Source organism: Elgaria multicarinata, chromosome 6 (assembly GCF_023053635.1).
Source record: "Elgaria multicarinata webbii isolate HBS135686 ecotype San Diego chromosome 6, rElgMul1.1.pri, whole genome shotgun sequence".
NCBI lineage: Eukaryota > Metazoa > Chordata > Lepidosauria > Squamata > Anguidae > Elgaria > Elgaria multicarinata.
The window spans coordinates 81,048,095-81,058,737 of NC_086176.1; positions in this window are offsets into that span (position 1 = coordinate 81,048,095).

Sequence of the window (10,643 nt, forward strand, 5' to 3'; positions counted from 1 at the left end):
CATCTACTACTACTCCTTCACACCACCACCATCAACTGGGCCACAGTGAGAGGGAGGTGAACAAGCAAGTTGCATTGTGAAGAGGAGGAGCAGCTCCAGGGAGTTTTTGACAGTGGGCCTCTGCTGGTATGTCCCTTAGCAGGACCCCTACCATGCTGTCCAGGACTTCAGCCCTGCTCTCTATTCCCCTCTCTGACCACCAAGGGATAGGCCAGCTAGACAGGCAGAGAGACCTATCTAGCTAAAAAGGTTTCAAAGCCCCTGCCATTCCTCCTGCCCTGCTTGCCAGGGCTTAAGATGGATGGGGGAAGCCTCCAGACTCAGTGCCCTCCATCCATACAGTGGGATTCCCTTAGGACTGCACTACAGGTCCTTCTGGCTTTAACTCCATGCATGCATGTACTGCACAGTTCCTATAAAGGCAGGTGCTGAAGAGAGGGATGCTGATAAAAGCAAAACTTTGCCATAAACAGAATAATTGAACCCTCAATTAATGTAAGGTTCTCCAAATGAGAAGTTCATATAACCTGTCGTACCAAGGAGAGAGAAAATTGATACACAATGTACAGGTGAGCATTTCATATCTCTGTCAACACGTCACTCACATGAGAGTTGAAGTGGATTTGCAGCTGGTGTAGATGTTAGATGGATTTTTAAAAGAGTGCAATTACCCAGATGCACATACCTGGAATTCTTCCTAAACTACCTTTTCCTCATCAAATTTGTAGTTGTCAGCCTTGAAGGGAGGAAAGAGGTAGTGATGGATATACTCAGCAAGTGGATTTCAGTAAATGGATTTCAAGTTGATGAAAAGAACTTGAAAAATACCTTTACATCAAAATAGACTTGCATTGAAATTCAAAAGCCTATAACTTTTTTCTGTTAACCTTAGAAACATCAAAATTGGCACCATGAGAGCTTATCCATGTATCCACCTTCATGCCCAGTTTGAAGCAAACCTGAGCCTCCACTGATTTGGGGGGAATTTTTGAAAATCCTACACCCCCATTATCCAAAATGGGATTTACTCTGACATTTTTACAGATACAAACTTGCAAATGGGCACCCTCACAGATGCCACCTAGATCCACATTCATGGCATGTTTAAAGCAAATCCAAGCATGCCCTGATTTTTGGCAAAATATATATATATATAGTTTTAAGCATCACCCCCCACCCCCATTCACACCCCTTTTGAGAACTCCATCAGTTTTCACGTTAGAAACCTCAAAATCGCCAACCTGAGAGCTTATCCATGTATCCACATTCTTGCCCAGTTTGAAGCAAATACAAGCCTCCACTGATTTTGGGGGGAAATTTGAAAATCACCCACCCCATTTACAGAAATGCGTTAGAAAGCAAAGGACAGTACTTGCCCATAGGGAAAACAAACTTACCCATAGGGATCCATTGCAAAGTGCTTGCCCATTGCAATCTATAGGACAATATCTCCGTCATTTTTCTACATACAGATGTATTTATTATTTGGGGAAATGGGAAAAGTGTGTATTGTGCTTTACCCATTCTTTATTTGAATGCTCAAACTTTATTTGCTTTTTGCACTTAACAAGCAGTGCACAGCAAACCCAGTCACAGCCCCAACAAACACACACACACTGAGTGAGAGAGAGAAAGAGAGAGAGAAAGAGAGGATAGATTGGGGTTGTGGGTGGGAAACAACAAACAAACACTCCAAATGAAGAATTATAAATTTATATAAAGCAATAAGTCAAAACAGGACAAAAGAAAGCTAAGCAAAAAGTCAGAAACAAACAAACAAACACACACCCTAAGCAAACACAACTACAACTAACCCTCCAGAGAAAGGAAACTGTCTCTAGCTCCCTCTGGCTTAGTCCCACCCCCCTCCAGCATTGGGATTGGAGGGTGCTTCACATTATCATCACAATAGGGACTTGAATCTGTCAATCAAGGGAGAAAACAAGAGCTTCCCTTCTCCCACTTTTAGCCATTCTAAAGAAATTAATAGCAAGCAAACCCCATGACAAAAAATTCTGAAAATTGTCACAAATGACCCCCAATCATCACTCTCTAAGCACAGTAAGTTGTTTTTTAAGTAGCTTAAAAAACAAAGAAGTTATAGGCATGTTTTTGCCAAATGCAATTCTATGGGGGGAAATCCAAGATGGCGGACAGAGCTCCAAAAGGACGTGGAGCTCCACGTAATGGTTGATCCGCTCCGTGATACTCCGCTGCCCCTGATCCAATCCGCCTCCACCTTAAACGGAGGCGAAGCATCCCGATCCGCTACCACTTCTCCAACCCGAAACAGAGCGGAGCACAGCTCTAGTGAAAACACAAAAGGTAAATTTCTGTGGTAACAATTACTAAGAAAAGAAACTGAAAGCAAAAAAACAAGTATAATATAGCATGATTGAATATATATATATATATATATATATATATATATATATATATATAGTATACCATGCTATGAATATATGGCGTATCCACATTTGAAATACTATGTGCAGTTTTGCTTTTCCCCTGCCTCAGGGAAAGGCAACCTTTTTGGTGTATGGGTACATTTGGCAATTTGAAAAAAATGTCCTGGGCACTACCACAAAATGGCTGCTGTGGGAGCCATGTCAAAGGACAAGTAACCTTCCCAAAAGACAGAGTACAAGACAGAGGTGACATCTGAGGCCTAACAGAGTATTCAGCACCAACAGAAACCTATTTCACAGCAATCCCAACTGCTAGTAAGAAAATGTGTTAATTTTTTTAAAAGGGGAGGGGGCAGCATTTTGACAGGTGCCAAGAAAGCTTCCCAAGGGTGCATTGGAGCCTGCGAACACCATTTTGCATACTCCTGTCCTCTCTCAAAAATGTTATAATTGAAGCAACGTTAAGAGTTTTGATTGGAGCAGCAAGCCATTTCCCACGTGGTGTTTTTCAGTCTAATTCCTCCCGGTGTGGGATTAAATGTGGTGAAAATTGGATGGAGTCTGGGGGTATGGCTTGTGGATTTCATTAAGGGATGCTCATACCCCCACCCCTCTGCTGGTTTTGACCTTAGCATGCAAAGGCTGTGTCTGCACTAATATAAAAACAAAGGGGGTTCTTGGGAAAGTACCCTGTGAAAGGGGCAATTTGCAGTAGGCAAGAGACCATGGAAGGGGATCTTAAACCTTCCCTTGTGAACCACTTCCCCTCAAAACTGCCCAAGCCCCTAAATGCTTTTCCTTCCACCAGTATTCCAGACCCCCAGCTGAAGGTGACTTGTAATAGAGAAGGTGCTGTCAAGTGAATACAGTCATCAGAGCAGACACAGAGCTTCTCCACACAAATGATTCATTGCACGCTCATGATTGGAAATCATGAAATTTGCAGGTCCTTTCTCATGATGTTGTCAACCTCCAATGCTTCTCATGCTTGTTTTCAAGTGGGAATCTGTCATTTGATAAATCCCTGAAAATGCTGTAATAGGTGGAAAACATGCTACAAAGCAGTGCCACCTGCTAGCAGTAGAATTGAAACAAAAACAAGGTGGGGAGCATGCGTATTTTGCTGATCATTAGACCAAGCCCCAGTAAGGCTTTGGGGTTTTACTGAATGTGGAGAAGACCACAGTCTCTTTCCATTCCAGTCAGTGATTAGGAATCAATTAGATGTGATGTGGAAGATCCATCATTTCTTTTGGGGGTCGGTGGCAATCAGGTAAGCAGCACTGGCTAAATGGGTGTTTAATCTTTTTCTCCTTCACTGTTTCCCTCGTCTAAACCAATCACCATCCCTCAAAGCTGCTATTAGCTCCATAATGGAGCGGGGAATAATACAAGCACAGGAACACAGGAAGGAACATTGTGGTGTTGTTTTGAACTGTTTGTTGCTCTGAATTTTAATCTGGAAACTCCCACCAGTAGAGTAGTTGAGGCTGAAGTCCAGGGCTGTACAGCCCCAAAGTGAGCCAGATTACCCTATTTCTTCGATTCTAAGACACATTTTTTTCCCCATATAAACATCTCTAAAAATGGTGTGCGTCTTAGAATTGCGGGTGTGTCTTAGGGTTTTTTTTCTGTTGGTTGTACTGAAATTAGTGTGCGTCTTACAATCGATGGCATCTTACAATCGAAGAAATAGAGCAGCAGATGATGTTGCCAGCAGCAAACCGACTAGCACGAATATGCTGCACCCACAAACCTCCTTTCCTTCTTGTTAGTTTTTGAAACATTTTAGAGTCAGGAGTGGGCAGGTAGATGGTTATACATGCGCATTTTATTATTTTGACTTTTAAATAGTTTATTCTTTGCTGCAACAAAAAAAGCCTGTTCCCAAGTGAACACGCTTAAGCGTCAGGGCAGCAGAAACAATCTCTATTCTTGCTTTACGTGGATTTGATTTCCATGACATCATTAGAATTAACCCGTCAGACATTTTAATCAGAAAATATTTCAGCCTTGAGAGTTTGCTGTTTCAGTGGGCTTTGCATGATATAAAAGAGTGTATCTTTGTATATGCAAAGCTCCACGAATAAATAGGATCACAAGAGGGAAATGATAATCTACTCAGAATTACTATGCCATAAAAGCTGACAGTTCAGTATTTTGAGCACCATGATGCATAAAAACTTTTGCATTTCACATGAGTTCTCTCACAAGTGGCTGTTTTTAGTGCAGTCTAAAGTTTTTTTTAATGAAATGTTGCTTTATCCTGTGTGATATATTATTATTATTATTATTTATTTATATAGCACCATCAATGTACATGGTGCTGTACAGAGTAAAACAGTAAATAGCAAGACCCTGCCGCATAGGCTTACAATCTAATAAAATCATAGTAAAACAATAAGGAGGGGAAGAGAATGCAAACAGGTACAGGGTAGGGTAAGCAGGCACAGGGTAGGGAAAAACTAACAGTAGAAAGTAACATGGTAGTGTTTTCTTAACAGAGAGACAACGAACGCATTTTATAAAACAGTTGAAGTGGTTCTGTAGACATGAAAGTGGATGATTGCTCTCTAGCATAGAATTTCATATAATGAATATATAAGGAGCCCTTCTGGATCAAATAAAGGTTCCATCTAGTCTTGAGAGCCAGTGTGGTATAGTGACGAGAGTGTTGGACTGGGAGTCAAGAGATCCAGGTTCTAGTCTCTCAGCCATGAAAGCTCACTGGGTAACTTTGAGCCAGTCACAGACTCTCAGGGTTGTTGTTGTGATGATAAAATGGAGAGGAGGAGGATTGTATATGCCTTGTGTTCCCTGGAAAAAGTGGGATATAAATGCAATGAATGAAGGAACAGTATCCTGCTTTCAACAGTGGACAGCTAAATCCTTCCAGGAAACGAACTAGCAGAGCATGGAAGGCATGACCCCTCTCTATATCCACATCTGGTATTCAGATGTATACTGGCCTTGAAAATGGAGGCTTCATCTAGCTACTATGGATAGTAAGAGTTAATCGATTTGCCATCCATAAGACAACCCAACTAGTCAGCTTCACACTCATTAAGATGTGAGTCTCGTTCATTTTCTCCAATTATAGATCCTTTGACAGCCCACTCGGCTGGCAACAAAACACATCTAGATATAGGCACTGTGTCGGTCTAGGGCTTCCCAATGAATATACATAAAGCTTGCCACTCCGCGTTTGAAGCTTACAGCTGTTTCAATATGATAAGTTTGTCTTCCTCCAGTGCTGGCTGTGCAGTTTTATTTACTGGGGAATATGTGTAATCATGAATGGAATGTGACCATTCTGTCTGTTTTATTGGTCTGCATATCTACAGATAATATGGTAATAATTTCCCAGGGAACACTAAATTTCAAAGCTCTTCTTCCTCCAGTAATTCCTACAGTTGTTTTCTTAGCACTAAGATCACTAATTCAGGAAAGTAGAAGTAATGTCTAATGATATGAGAAGTAGACAGCCTATAAAAGTAACCAACATTTTCCTAGCAAACATAATCTGCTTTCAGTTTTCAGTGGCAGCTAAGCTCCAGATGCCAGTACCAGCCTCATGTTGTCCATGACTTTAATCCTGCATGCCTTGGCCTTCTTTCATAAGGACTGCAGAAGATGTTTCTGTATAGAGATGTTACAGAAAGTGGAAATATAAGACTGAAGACTATAAAAATATGGTTTAAGAAAAACAAAACCTAGCTAGTTGTCCTTAGGAGACATGTTTTATATGACTTGTGGGCTGCTACTAGTAGAACCCAAAACCTATTCACACCCAGAAAAATTTCTTTAAATAAGCCTAGAATCTGCCTTGAGCGTTGCTTAGTAGAAAGGCAGGATATTATTACTCTGATGGGTGGATGGATAGATGGGTGGATGGATAAAGCATGCAATGCAGTGCCCTGCGATCTTCACTAAATCACCAGAGTCAGAGGGAAAAACCTGGGGGTGGGGGAGGATTGCTGGGGTTGTGGAAGAGGTGTTGCTAAAAAGGGGGGATATTTAAAAAGGGATACAAGAGGACTTTGGTTTGCATAAAATTGCATGTGCTAATTTCTATGTATAGATGCACATTATAAAACTTAAATAGAAATGCAAAACAACTCACCATAGTGGGGAAGACTGTGACCAGATGACCAGTGTGCCTGCTCAGTCTGTTGACCAGGTGCTCACTGTAGTTGGGCAACATCAAGGCCCTCCCTGCTCTCCTTTCTTTATGGTTCTTTATCTTTAAACCGTAAGAATATAAGAACAGCCATGCTGGATCAGGGTCCATCTAGTCCAGCATTCTGTTCGCACAATGGCCAACCAGCTGTTGACCGGGAACCCACAAGCAGGACGTGAGTGCAACAGCACCCTCCCACTCATGTTCCCCAGCAACTGGTTTACATAGCCATACTGCTTCTGATACTGGAGGTAGCATATAGCCACCAAAACTAGTAGCCATCAATAGCCCTCTCCTCCATGAATTTGTTCAAACCCCTTTCAAAGCTATCCAAATTGGAGGTCATCACTACATCTTGTGGAAGGGAATGCCATACTGTGCACTAGGAGGAGGAGGAGGAGGAGACATCATGGAGCAGACAGTCCTTCAAATAGAAGACATCTTCCACCTCTGGAAAATAGGATTCAGAGCCACCCCAATATTTTGCCTTGCAGCAAGTAAGACAGTGAGCATCATCATCATCATCATCATCATCATTATTATTATTATTTATTTATTTCATTTTTATTTCATTGGCTTGGGATCTCACTAGGCTGCATACAAGAGGTGGGAATGGGTCTTATAAATGCCTGTTTCCTACCCAAGCAGCGAGCGAGTGCAAAGAGAAGAGAGTTTGCAAGAACCACTGAATGGAGAGCTTGGTTTGGCTTTATAGCAGCTGAGGTCTCTTGGTGGACAAACCTAGATAGAGTGTAACTGCTGGGATTCTTTGGGCGGTTCACCTCTGAAAAGGGGGAGGGAGGCAGCAAAGCTGGTCCGATCCCCTCCCTCCAGCTCAGTTGTGCTTGCTTCACACTCTTCTATCCAAGGTTGGCATGTGTCTGTTGGCCATGAGGTGAGGACTATTTGTGGGCTGGTGGGGAAGTGGCATTGCCAACAGCCTACTCTTCAGAGGGGTTGCACCTTTGGGTGTCTTGTTGCACGTTCCTACCCCTTGCATCAGCAGCGATGCTTGCAGAATCCTGTTTCTTTTTTTCCATATGCTTTGTTTGCAGATATTAATAGAATAATCCGATCAACCCATGCATTTCAAGTAGTAGTAGTATACATCTGCAATTTATCTTTGCAACTTTTAGGATTGGTGCTATGGAGAAATATGGAGTTATGGAGGTAGCTGTAACTCAGTGGTAGAGCACATGTGTTGCATGCACAAGGTCCCAGCTTCAGTCCCCAGCACCTCCAGGTAGAACAACAAAGACTCCTTCCTGTAACCTTAGAGAGACTCTGCCTTCAGTGTCAACAATACTGAGCTAAATGAATCAATGGCCTTTCTCAGTATAAGGCAGCTTCCTATGTTCCTATGTGTTTTAACAATTGGATGACATTAGATTGGACTATACCAGTGGATCTCTGGATGACTTACAATAGATCAGGTAGGATTTCTAACTCCCAATGGTTGAACAGTATTAAGTGACCAAAAAGGGCGCCATCTAGGCATGCTAACTTGCTAGACACACGAACAAGTTGTACGTTTCTGGGGCCTCAGTACCCCCAGCTATAAAATGGCCCATATGTTGAACAATGTTGATACAACTTGCTGTTCTTTCAATTGAGCACTAATAAGTAAATTAATATAATACATCTCTGCCAGGGCTACCTTGGCTCTACATTTCCCAACCTGACTTAACATTTGCACTGGTATATATGGCTTATCCTATTTTATAGTCCATAAGGGGCATTAGGCAACAGGCTCTACTCACTGAGCCATCATCTACATCACACTTCCACAAACACACACATCCACACCACTTACTATTTGTCACAAAGCCAAGAAGAGACTGTGAACAGGACATTGACCGACACCATCTTTATTGACCTATCAGTGCACCTTTGAGATACCTGTTCAGCATTAAAGGCAGCTCCATGTTTAAAAGTAGCAAACTTGTAACTACTGAAAGCTCCCCCCCATGTAACTGCCTACCTAAGATGATTCTTTATTTTCATGGAGGCTTGATTCCTCTCTTTCTCTCTCTCTTTTTCCTTTTAAAAACATTGGTAAAATTTTTGTAAACTGCAGCAGATACCTAATGAGAACTGAAGGTATAGATCGCCTGTGGTTAAATTTTGCTACCTACCCATCTCCCATCTTTATGGCTTTAACAATCTGCAGCTACAAAAACATCATGCAGAAAAGAAATGCTTTGTTCCAACCCCAAAATAGAGGAATATCCATTCCAAGAGACTTTTTCCCATGAAATCTGGAACAGAAAATAATCTGAAAAGGAACTTGGAACAAAGCTTGTATGATTCTTCCCACTACAACCCCCCCTCCCCTTTTCATGATTTCAATATATTTCCACAGTATTCAACTTTGGAAACTGTTTCAAGTCCAGACTCTACCACCAGAATAATACACCCCAAATCCAAGAATACCCTTATAAGATGCTCCAGGAATCTGACACACAAAAGTGGCACATATTTTATGCAGCAGAAAGCAGAGACATCCATAGATCTCTTCTTCCCAACAGTAAGACAAGCCAATAAATCTTGTTCCTTTGTCGAATCCTTGGGTCTGTATATATAAATTACAGATCATTGCATTCCCCTTTGTTGCTTTATGATTATCCATCCCTCAAACCCAACCTTTTGTGTTCAAGACAGAAACAAAAGAAATTAAACATTGACCTCATCTGATTCACACAACACTTCAGGCAGATTCAGATGTGCCCTTCCCACATCAGAAGAGAAGCTGAGGGTTTCTAGCACGGGTCGCGGTTGGGCCCGGGCGCCTCATTCAGTTCTGCATTTAGACTCCACATATTAAAAGAATTTACTTTAAAAAAAATGCTTATTTTGCTTGTGCTTTTGGCATGTGGCAAACCACTTTCTTTTATCAGAGATATGAGCTTAGAATGTCATCCTGATGACTGTCTGTGCTCATTCATCACTTTCGGTCATTGTCTCACCATAATACCTTAAGTCAAACAATAATTCAGGTAATTGCCATGGTAGGTCCCTTAGTGTAGAATTTGCTGTTTTCAGAGAAAACAACCAAGAGACTTATGGCATCTTAAAGACTTAGCACATTTATTATGGAAGGGGTAATGCACCTCAGAACCAGGGGCAAAATCCGGCCCTTAGAGATTTCTCAGAAGACTACATCTCCTTCCCCTGGCCTATTTTATGTGTGTGATTAGTAGAAAGTTTAGTTTGACCCTCAGTTACTGGCAGTAAGAGCTATAAGCTAAAACAGGGAGGCATTTTGAGTATTTTGATGCTGCCCATTTGTCGTAGGCCAGGCCCACCATCAGAATGCAGCCCCCCAAGAGCTTCGCTGAAGTGGAATTCAGCCCATCAGTCTGAAAGTGGTTCTGCACTCTTGTATTATGGGGCATGCTTTAATTGACTAGAGTCTACTTCATCATCAGATGCAAGCAGGACATGAGGACAATAGCTGCTTCCCTCTGTTGTTTCCCAGCAACTGGTATGAAGAAACTTTCTGACGCTGATCCCGAAAGTAGCATTTGTGTTGAGCCGGGTTCTGGTTCTGCCAGATTCAAGTCATCAGTCAGATTCTTTTGGTCGTCAAAATGAAACAAGCCACTTGTGCAAAAGAAGGAAAATGGATGCAGAATATTTACTTGCAAAGAAAGTTAGCACCTCCTTCCAGCTAATCAAGCTGGGTGTCTTTCGTTGGGGGGGGGGGGGGGCAATGATAGACGGAAGCCATTCCTTTGAGCCACAGCTGGGTCTCCAGGCTTGTAGCGCGCACAGTTCCTCCTGAAGTGAAGCCAAAGCGTGAAGCTTGCACATTGGATGTTATAGGCTTCCCTGCTATGTTCTTGCCTCTCTCTCAGGAGCTGACAGGCTGCATCCCTCCCTCTGCCTCAGAAGAAGCAGGGGGGCTCCCTCTCGCAGGTTCTCAAAGCATCTCCGCTTGGGAAACTAATTGGCCTGGTTAGGAGTGAAAACCTCCCATCTCATCCAGAGATAAGACTTGATGAGAAAAGGCTGACTATGAGAGGCCCATCCAGGGAATGAGGCCTACTCTTGTC